This window comes from Dermochelys coriacea, chromosome 3 (genome assembly GCF_009764565.3).
Source record: "Dermochelys coriacea isolate rDerCor1 chromosome 3, rDerCor1.pri.v4, whole genome shotgun sequence".
Taxonomy (NCBI): Eukaryota; Metazoa; Chordata; order Testudines; family Dermochelyidae; genus Dermochelys; species Dermochelys coriacea.
In genome coordinates this window covers 14,420,849-14,431,021 of record NC_050070.1, presented here as the reverse complement: position 1 = coordinate 14,431,021, position 10,173 = coordinate 14,420,849, and the positions used below count along the sequence as shown (strand labels likewise).

The 10,173-nt window shown below is 35.8% G+C and overlaps 1 protein-coding gene across 1 annotated transcript in view; it reads left to right on the top strand.

Moving 5' to 3' along the window:
* The window catches only part of SUPT3H (SPT3 homolog, SAGA and STAGA complex component), a 475,057-nt gene that overhangs the window by 65,388 nt on the left and 399,496 nt on the right, over positions 1-10,173 (top strand).

The following is a 10,173-nucleotide window of genomic DNA, read 5'->3' as shown; positions in this document are numbered from 1 at the left end:
TGGATCTCTGAACTTGGTACATTAAAATAAAACTGACCCAAGATGAATTTTTTTGATTGCCTTGACTTGCATAGCTTCAATATATTCCATTAACTTTCCCTTTCAGTACTTGCGTAATTTAGATGGACTTTTGAACAGCCACAGGCAACTTTATTCATTTCTGATATCAAGATTAAGATCACTACAATAAATTCTCCATTTGGCAGGGTGAAGATCTTTGAACTGTAGAAACACATTGATACCAATGTGGGACTGAAGTGTAGTTTTAGACATTTTCTATATTCATTTAGAATTTAAATTTGTTTTCTCACTGTCAGAAATGTTTTCTTGCTGTTCGAGTAATCTTTTAATTATGAGATTTCTGAAGCAAAAACTTATACAGACATACCTGCCAACTTGTTTCTTCAGAATAGCTTAGACTTTTAATGTGATGAAGATGATGTATTAATTCTGAAAAGTCACTATAAAAAAGTCTCTTGATTGAAGACTCATACTTCGGACTTTTGTTTAAAAGACACAACTATAGAAAGAAAAGTTAACTTAAATATTCTGCTGGGGTTACTTCAAGCCACTGATATAATTACACTTATAAAGTTCTTTATCAGTCTAAAGAATTTGCTCTGTAAATTATGGACTTGTTCTTTGATAAATTAAATCTCATTTTGAAATTAAAATAGATTTCAACACAAAACTAATGCCATCATATCCTTTATCTTTTAGGAAATTTGTTTTGAAAACCTGCAAGCCTTGCTTTACCTTATTTCAAAACATTTTGTTTTTTGTCACTCATACTTTATACAGCATATAAACTATAGGATACACTGTAGAGAGTATATTTGTACTTAAAAAGTTTTTTATGTTATGGTCAACTTGCTGTGAGAGAAGAATCTCCCACCTATTTTTTAAAAAGGAATAGATTATTCCTTATCTTTTATTTCTCCCAGAAGAATAAGACAGACTTCTATAATGTGGAGTATCCTTATGCCACTTCTTCAGATGCAGCAATATCTCTGGGTTTGACGCTTTAGGTCTATCTCAAACAGTGCTGCATTTTCCTGTTTCTGACGGCATGAAGCCACTCTACTTGGCATCTACATTCACAATCCATAGAGAGTCGGTCTCATTTTGATTATAGCTTTCTCAGTGGTGCTGTATTTACTTGATTTAGTGTTTTATTCCTGTGTAGGTGTGTAATACAGTATTTACACATTTTGTAAAAACTTCATGTATAGTGTATACTTGGATTTTAAACTTCCAGCGTTGTTCCAGTTGCCTGAAGTAGATTCAGTATCATGTATGTTAAGCTATAATAGACCTTGCCTTCTATTTAGCAGAAGAATAGTACTAAATAAAAATACTTCTTTATGCCAACTTATATTTCTTTTCATAGACATTGTTGCTAAAATACTGTCGGGGTATTGAACAAATAAATGCCTTATTTTTTTATGATTACCTTCCTGTATATACATTGTCAAACCCTCCCCCCCTTTTCTCCTGAGTAATATTTTAACTATAAATGGTATGAAACTGATTGTCTGTGGTTCTGTGTGAAAAATTATCTTTTCTTCTGTTGTAAGCAATTACTGGTTGTCTGATTTCTTCTCTTTGGACTCCTACTGTTACGATCTGTTTAAACCTAAAACAGAAATCTTGGTATAGATTGAGATGAGAGTAATTCTCAGTTAATCAATGATTGATTTACTAGTAATTTAACATTGTTTCATGTTGCCTTGGATTATTAACCCTCCTGTCATTATGCCGAAAAAAAGTCACATAATAGCCATTTCAACAACAATAATGGAAAAAACTCTGCCTGCTATCGAGGCCTTGAACAAGCTTCTGCATTTTAGAAGCCAAATATATCTGATTGACTGCTGCTTTTGTACATTATTGCTCAGTTATTTTTCTGATTATCATTTGTGGTGTTCTGTTCTCCATACGTTTATTTTAGTCTGTACAGCAAGTAAGAATGCCATTCTAGTTAAATATAGTCCAGTAAGGAGTCAATAGTTGCTGTTTAAAAATATTATAATCTTTTTGTATTTTCTCCAGTCTTTTCTTTTAAAAAAAAAAAAAAAAAAAAAAAAAAAGTCAACTTGCAGAAAATATGGGAAACTTGTCTCATATAACAGCTGAGGATGTGGCTAGGTTAAGGCAGGAAACTGCTACCCACAATGCAATGTTACATACACTACCACTTAATAAAATTTATTTCAAACATGCTACTGACAAAACCAAAGAAAAATAATATCCTAACTATGCTAGTTAGTACACTAAATATATCTAGGGAAAAGTGAAAGTAATCTGTCTAAAGCATTTTTTGCTTATAGGATTCAGTACTACTACTAGTCAAACAATTGGAGATCTCAGTAGTTAAAGCAGTGACTATTTTTAGAAAATATTCACCTCTGGAAATTTAATGCCTGCATGCTGCTAATTGGTGTTGAAGTTGCTATTTTTATATGCATAGTTTTGATATTCTTTTTGCTAGCTTTTGGGGATATTCATTCTGTATTTTCATTTGGTATGAGATTGGCAACTTTTTAATATATTTTTTTTCTGGTTGGTCTTATTTGTACCTTGAGTTTACATACCTTTTACCATACCGAAGCAACCTACACCTTCTCCCTCCCAAAAGAAGAGATGAGGCTAAATACTTAACCTATTTGTGGTTTGACAGGAAGACGTTGTTCATGCAGTACTTAAGAAAAGAACTAAGAACAAGAAAACATTTATTTACTTTTCATGTGTGAAGACAGACTAACTTAATGAGGTTTTATTTGACTGCAGACAATATTGATAAAACGATCTAAGAGACATTTAGTATGCTTTGGCTAATTTATGAGGTAAATACAATATTGTACACTTACTGTGTAAATGTAATATTTTTAATCATTATTTATTAAAATTGAGGTTTTTTTTTAAATGGATAGTAATACCTGTTAGAACATTTATGTTGAAATGGCATGAATGTCCAGAGAGTTTTATTTTAGAAATGACAGAGTTCTTGTTTCTCATTGTTTTTAAATACATGTGTATTAAGGGTGATCCTCTTATGGAAGATTTTTTTTAAAAGTATTTTCCCCTATAGTTAAACACTTATCAAGAACAGCTGCTGTAGTGCTATGGATCCTATCCATGGACTCATGGTGGTCTGCTGAACAACGTTCTTCAACTTTGACAGGTGAGACAGAGACTCTCCAGTGCCACTGCTTTTGGATGAATCTAGCTGTGGTTGCAGAAAGTGCATCTTGCCAAAATATATGGGTAAGACCACACACAGCCTTTAAAATAGTTATTGTAAGCTTATTTTTAGGCAATATATGTCTTGACAGTTCCTTTATTTGCATGCCAGTTTCATTGCTGCTTATAGATTTTTCATTTATTTTAGTAATGGCAATAGCAGATTTAAATCTGTATTTGTAAAGCTTTTGCACAACATTTACACTGGAAAACGACAGGCTTTCTCCTTTCAAACCTCAATCAAGATTAGGAGACAAGTTTTTTTTAAAAACATTATAGCGGAGCATTCATACTGCTTAGAATTGTTGTCCCTGTTTTCATGTTAAGCCACCGTTTTCTGGGGCATAGTTCAATGATAAAATGTTGCTTATGGATTTAAAATTGTACCAGTTTCAGATGCTTCTGTGCTTGTATAAGTTTGAAAGGATGTATATTTGAGATGAAATTTGTTCAGTAAGCCTAATAAAAGTTAAATGCTATTTTAAATTGGTAAGATATGAAACATTGAAGTTAAAATCGCCACTTGATTTATACAGTAACTACTCTACAGTATTTTTCATATAAAAAGTATTACGTATTCTAAATATCTACCTAGACAATTGGCTGTATAATACATATTTAAAATATATATTTAATTGATAATCTACAAGGGTTGCACCCTGTAGGATTTTTGAGTAAACAATACTTGTATCAAAAAGAAAAGGAGTACTTGTGGCATCTTAGAGACTAACAAATTTATTTGAGCAATGCTTATGTTCAAATAAATTTGTTAGTCTCTAAGGTGCCACAAGTACTCCTTTTCTTTTTGCGAATACAGACTAACACGGCTGCTACTCTGAATACTTATATCAGGTTTCAGAGTGGTAGCCGTGTTAGTCTGTATCAGCAAAAACAACAAGGAGTACTTGTGGCACCTTAGGGACTAACAAATTTATTTGGGCATAAGCTTTCGGGCAAATTTATTTGGGCATAATGGGGTTTAGCCCATTAATACTTGTATAGTACCTTTTAGAACAGATGTTTTTAAAATACTCCAGAGAAATTTAAATATATAACTGAGATGGAATAACATAAACTGTTAAGAGTGCAGGGATGCTTTATAGTTGTGTATACGTATTTGTACAGTTTATTCTAATTCTGCAGCTCCCAGAGTAACAGGCATAATCCATGTGTAGTTAGTGCTCAGCCATACATTTATTTTTTTAGTTAATTTTGCATATCATTGTTGTGCCAGGGGATTTTACAAACAAATAAGACAGCAAAATCAATGCCCTGAGGAGCTTACAATAAAAACTTACCACCGCAAAACAAAAGACTAAAACAAAAATGGAAATGAGGGCAGGATAGTATGCAATAAAAATCAAGTGATTTGAACTATTAGGGATAGTCACCAGGTACTTTATGGTTCTACTTTCTGGGTGGGTGTACGTGCGCGTGCACATTAGCTTTCTTCCTTTCAGGCATGGGGAAAAACAGTGGTTTGTAGGCCTTCATTGTGTATGAATCCTTGTATTCTGATTGGATGTTGGTCATCCAGAGTGCAAGGCGGTCAATTAGTGTGTGTGTGTGTGTGTGTGTGTGTGTGTGTGAGAGAGAGAGAGAGAGAGAGAGAGAGAGACACTGTAAAATTCTAGGATTATCACTTCAAAGCCTAGAATATGAGAGTTGTGAAGCAATGGAAACAGCTACAAGCATAGCTGAGAACTCCTTTTGTTCAGAATATCACTAGGTTCAGTCGTCACTGGGACTCATGGTCTGTAAACATCTAATTTTTAAATTCTCGGCCATTTTAACTTTACAGATTACACCCATGTGACAGGAAGGCATGTATCTGTCATGCCAAGAGACCTAGACCATTGTGATAGCAGAGGTAACTCAGCCAATCACCACATTAATCGGCATACAACAATTTCATTGGTTGTATTGGGGGAGACTGCACAGAACGTGGATTACTTGGCCCAACAGCTACTGGTTTCTCAATATTTCTGTGAATATACATAACTCTGCATTCTGGTTCCTTGTAATACATTTGCTCTAGTCAGATTTTCAAGTTGTTTGGTAGCAACAAAGATGTTACATCAGATTCTCAGGTCCTTCAGTGGAAGCAGAAAACTAAAATTTTTATCACAGATGGAAAAACTATGAAAAAGCAGTGAAAATGAAACTGTCAAACTAAAAGGGAAAAATATATATTTTAAAATAATGTAATTATTGCATTTCTTTCCATCCTTCTCCCATTTCTCTCTCTTGATCCCTCCCAATAGATCAGCAAGGCTCTTGTCCCCAGAATTTACTTCTATTTCACAATTCCATATCTGGTGAAAATCCTAGCCACTCCCTCTCAGTTCAAAAAAATTATTGCAGGTATGTGGAGAATAGCTTTGTAGCCTTGTAAGGAGGGAAATGTGCCCTGGAAAGGAGATTATACCTGGAATAGGAGGAGTAAAACTGAAGAGAGAAGGAAGGGGCGGGGGCAAGAAAGGATTTTTTTTAAATTCTTTAATGAGTTTGCCTTTCAGCAATATGGCAGGTTTTTTCGGGGTGGGGGGGGCGGGCGGTGGCTAAGACAGTAGGAGAAACTAAGGAACCAAAATTGAACAAAAAGATGAACTGCCACAGACCCCTTACAAGTTGACACAATTGTAGGGTTCTCGTAGAAGACCAAGAAAGTAGATGGAAGATTGTGGCAACTATGAAAGGTAGAACAAAGGACAAACATCAGTGGAGCTGTGAAGAACGTGAGAGATACTTTATTTATTTAAATATGTGTCAAATTACTAGTGTGTGGGTTGTGCCTCATTCTGTTAGGCTGTCTATGCGGCCCCTCAGGTTGGACTATGAGGATGTGAATTGGAGCAAGCACTTGTCTGCTGTGCTGTAAATTCTCTGTGTGCATGCTACGGATGTGAACTAAAAGGTACCTAGTTCATGTTAACTTAGTTCTCTTTAAAGAGGACTAATGCAAACTGGGTACTTTTTAGATTTTGCTGGAGCATTCACATGGGGGAATTACAGTGCAATATGCTAGTGTGCACTGCAGTTCAAATCCCTGTAGTCCAAACTGTGGGGCCATGTACATTAACCGTTAGATTACTATTACGGAGTCAGTTACATGGCTGTAAAGTGCTAACTCAGTCCTGGATGGTTTTATGCATCTGCAGCAAGGAAGACAATGGTTTCAGGTAGCTCAATCACTGATAATTAATAAACACTACAGATGTCAATTCCTTTTAGTATTTAAGTCCCCAGTCTGAACAATAGGCTGTTGGATAAATGGGAGTAAAGAGGAAGAGGGTGAGGAGGAGGAATCAAAGCAGGGGATCAATGAAGAAAGAACTTGGAAACCACAGCTCTGTGGCTGAGTGGAAGGGGCAGGATCTACAAAGAAAGAGACTATGATTTGGTCCTCAGAAGAGCTAGGGTCCCAGGGCAAAGTTGGGCCTATCTAAATCTCGATGGAAATTCTAAGTTTAGGTAAGACAATTTTGTTATTTTAATCTTATATCTCTCGTAGATTACTATATTTCCATGGATAAATAATATTTTGTTTTGAAGAAACTGCTGTCACTGTGTCTGCTTACTGTTCACAGCTCAAGAAGGGAAGTCTATAATAGGGAACCGACTCAATTGGACCTGCTGAGGAAATGTTGGTAAACAGAAGGGCTGTAATCTGGAGACCCAGTCAGTAGGGATGAATCACAGGATTCGACTCTGAGAGAAGTGAAAGTGCTGGGCCTATCACTTGGAAGAGGTGTCATCGAAAGACTGAGTGAGGGATCAAAGGTACAGCTTACCCTGGAACCATGACAGGAACCTTTCACTCTAGATAGCAACAGCAGGTATTCTTTATTTGTGGAGAGGGCTGGTAAAGGGCACAAACAGAGACAATATCTCATTCAATGATCCGGAAGAAGGAAGTTAAATGAAACCAGCAGGAAAGAAGGGAAAGCACATAACTGTAATCAATGAGACTGTAGTGAGGAGTGTGAACTGATTGGCCTGATAAAACAGAATAGTTTTGGTGCTTTCTGGGCACCAAAGATGATGGCATGGCAAAGGAACTAGGTATCCTAAAGAATTTTGGATATTTCCTACTGATTACAATTCATGTGAGATCAAATGAATTAAGATTTGTTATCACAAATCACAACAGGAAGCTTGGAAGAGAATTTATGACTTAAGTCATCTTGCAAGAAAATCCCTCTGAAGCCAAGTGCAAATGAAGAAATAGTAACGGTCCTGGATACTAGAAATGCACAAGCCTTGCTGGAAGGGTACAGGGCACTTGGATGCTTTTTGTGATGAGATCCTAGATAGGTTTAATAGGCACCAATACTAAAACAGAAAGTAGGGTGGATAGGGTAAAGACTTCTTAGTTCAAAACCAGCTGGAGAGCTTTAAACTAGGTATTAGCCAGGATGGGCAGGAATGGTGTCCCTAGCCTCTGTTTGCCAGAAGCTGGGAATGAGCGACAGGGAATGGATCGTTTGATGATTACCTGTTCTGTTTATTCCCTGTGGAGCACCTGGCACTGGCCGCTGTAGGAAGATAGGATACTAGGCTAGATGGACCTTTGGTCTGACCAAGTAGGGCCATTCTTATGTTCTTATCAAGGGCAAAGCTTTCATTTAACTCATGTGGTCTGCCTTACTTTTTACATTAGAAATCTGTATAAAAGATGGAGCTGTTCTGAAACATAAGATGAAGAATAAGAGCAACATTAACTTTCATATAAATGCAAGGAACCTGAGAGACAAGCAAGAACAACATGAATTATATGAAATGAAGGAAATTATCTTATGGGCATAGTGGAAAACTGAGTTGGGATACTTATTGTAACTGGGATGTTGATATAGATGGATATAACATACAGAGATGAGATGAGAAGTGAAAGTGGAGCATCAGTGGTTGTAGACCAAAGGTGGGTGTAGTGTCCAACCAGGTCATGAACAATGTAGTTCAATGGCTGGGAAGAATTACCTTTTGAGAATTATGAAACCCAATCTGACCATGAAAACAGAACCACCAACTTGACAGGAATAAGGAAAAGCCTGATTGTTCAGGCTATGTAAAGAAAAAAGATCCCAACAATACCAAAGTTTCCAAACTCAAGTCATAGATGTAGTGTTCACCTGTAGGAGTGTACTAAAACACACCTTGATTGCCAGTCTCAGCAGAGTGGTCAAAGATTGAACTGGCATGGAGAATAAACCACATTCTTGACCGCTTCTAGGGTTCCTTTAGGTCATAGTTTGAAGCATTTTTTGTAGGAAAGTGACAGACCTTGCATGCTGCTGTTGTACCTATTCTGTGCATTAAGAGAACTTTGGGTTCAAGTTCAGCACTTCAGCTAACAATAAATAAATTAGAGAACCAAAGAAATATCTTTTGCATATTTAACTTAAATTATCAAACTGTTTTTATATAATCTAAACTAATATTTTATGGAATAGTTCGGTTTTTGTGGTTTATCTTTTATTGTTTTCTGACCAGAGTAACTGAAATTAAATGTACTTTTTCTTTATTAGTATTTTAAAAAACCCAGAAAAATAAAAATTTACATTGTATTTTAATTTGGGGAAATGATGGATTTGATATTTAGATGTACATAAAACAGATTCATGTTATAACAGATGAATTACACAGCCACTAGATGGGACTGGTTGTAACATTCATACACTCTTCGTGATATCCTCTTCCTCATATATAGGAGGTTCTGATCATACAACAGGATCTGGTACCTACTGTGATAATAACATGTCATGGGGTACCACTTCAGAGGTACTCTCTGTGAGTGCAAAGATCTGCACTAGCGGATTCTGTTGCAGGGTCAGGTCCTTGACGCTTTTACTCTGTGCAGTTAGAACCCTCTTTGTGCCTACCCCTGTGCTGAAGGAAGTGGTTTCTGCATGAGCATGAGTCCAGTCTCCTGGAATAAATTGTAAGGCTGGGACCTTGGGGAGTGACTATGCTCATTGAAACAACATAAGCAAACAAAAAATCCTAATCCCTGTCATTCACATCCTATATCATTACAGCTATTATAAGCAGATCTTTTCACTTCCAGAAAGAATACAATAATGAACCTTTATGGCCATTTTCATGTCATGGGTCAAAGTATATTATGTGGTGTTAATACAGTAACAGGCTTAGTCTTGTCATTGCCAAATTCCATTTTGCCATTTTTATCTTTAATTTTCTATTAAATTTATCATTTTTCTTATTGGTTTATGCAAACTTTTACTTTTTAAGAAAAAACTAGCTGTGAATTTCTTGCTTTGTGAGGTCCAGAATTTGCCTTGTGTGGGTTTGAAATGGCTCTGCAGCAATCTGTTTATATTTCAGTTTCAGGAAAAATGATACCAGTCTTCTGAGAAATGGAATATTTGCAATAATAAGTGGCATCTTTACAAGTTAAACATAATCAAAGAGCTAAAAAATATTTGGTTGTCTTTCAGGCAAAAGTTACAGTGAAATAGCTGCTGTTTTACCATTGAGTTGGTGTAATTTATTTTTCTTTTTTAACTGGAGAACAAATCCAAGTGGTTACTGCATAAAATTGAATCCCTATGTTTTTTGTTGTGGGTAGAAGAAGATTATCTGTTAACTTCTGTATGTGGGAGCTACAGTAATTTAAACTATTTTTCCTTCCAGGTAATTGGATCAAATTGGACATCCATATACATGACGTTGTTCTCTTAATGATGCTTAAAATGATGCATCTTTTTTCTAAAAATTTTTCTGGTTTTGTACTTCATGAAATGCTTTTCTTTTTGCAAAGGTGCACTAGTAGGTTTCTCTAGATTAGATGAGAGGGAACTGTGCAACCCAAACTAGCAGAGTTACATGAGAGGCCTGTCTTACTTTCTGCTAAATGCATGTGTTAATTAATTAACAGTCTAAACAATTGATAGATGGAAGATGAATTAT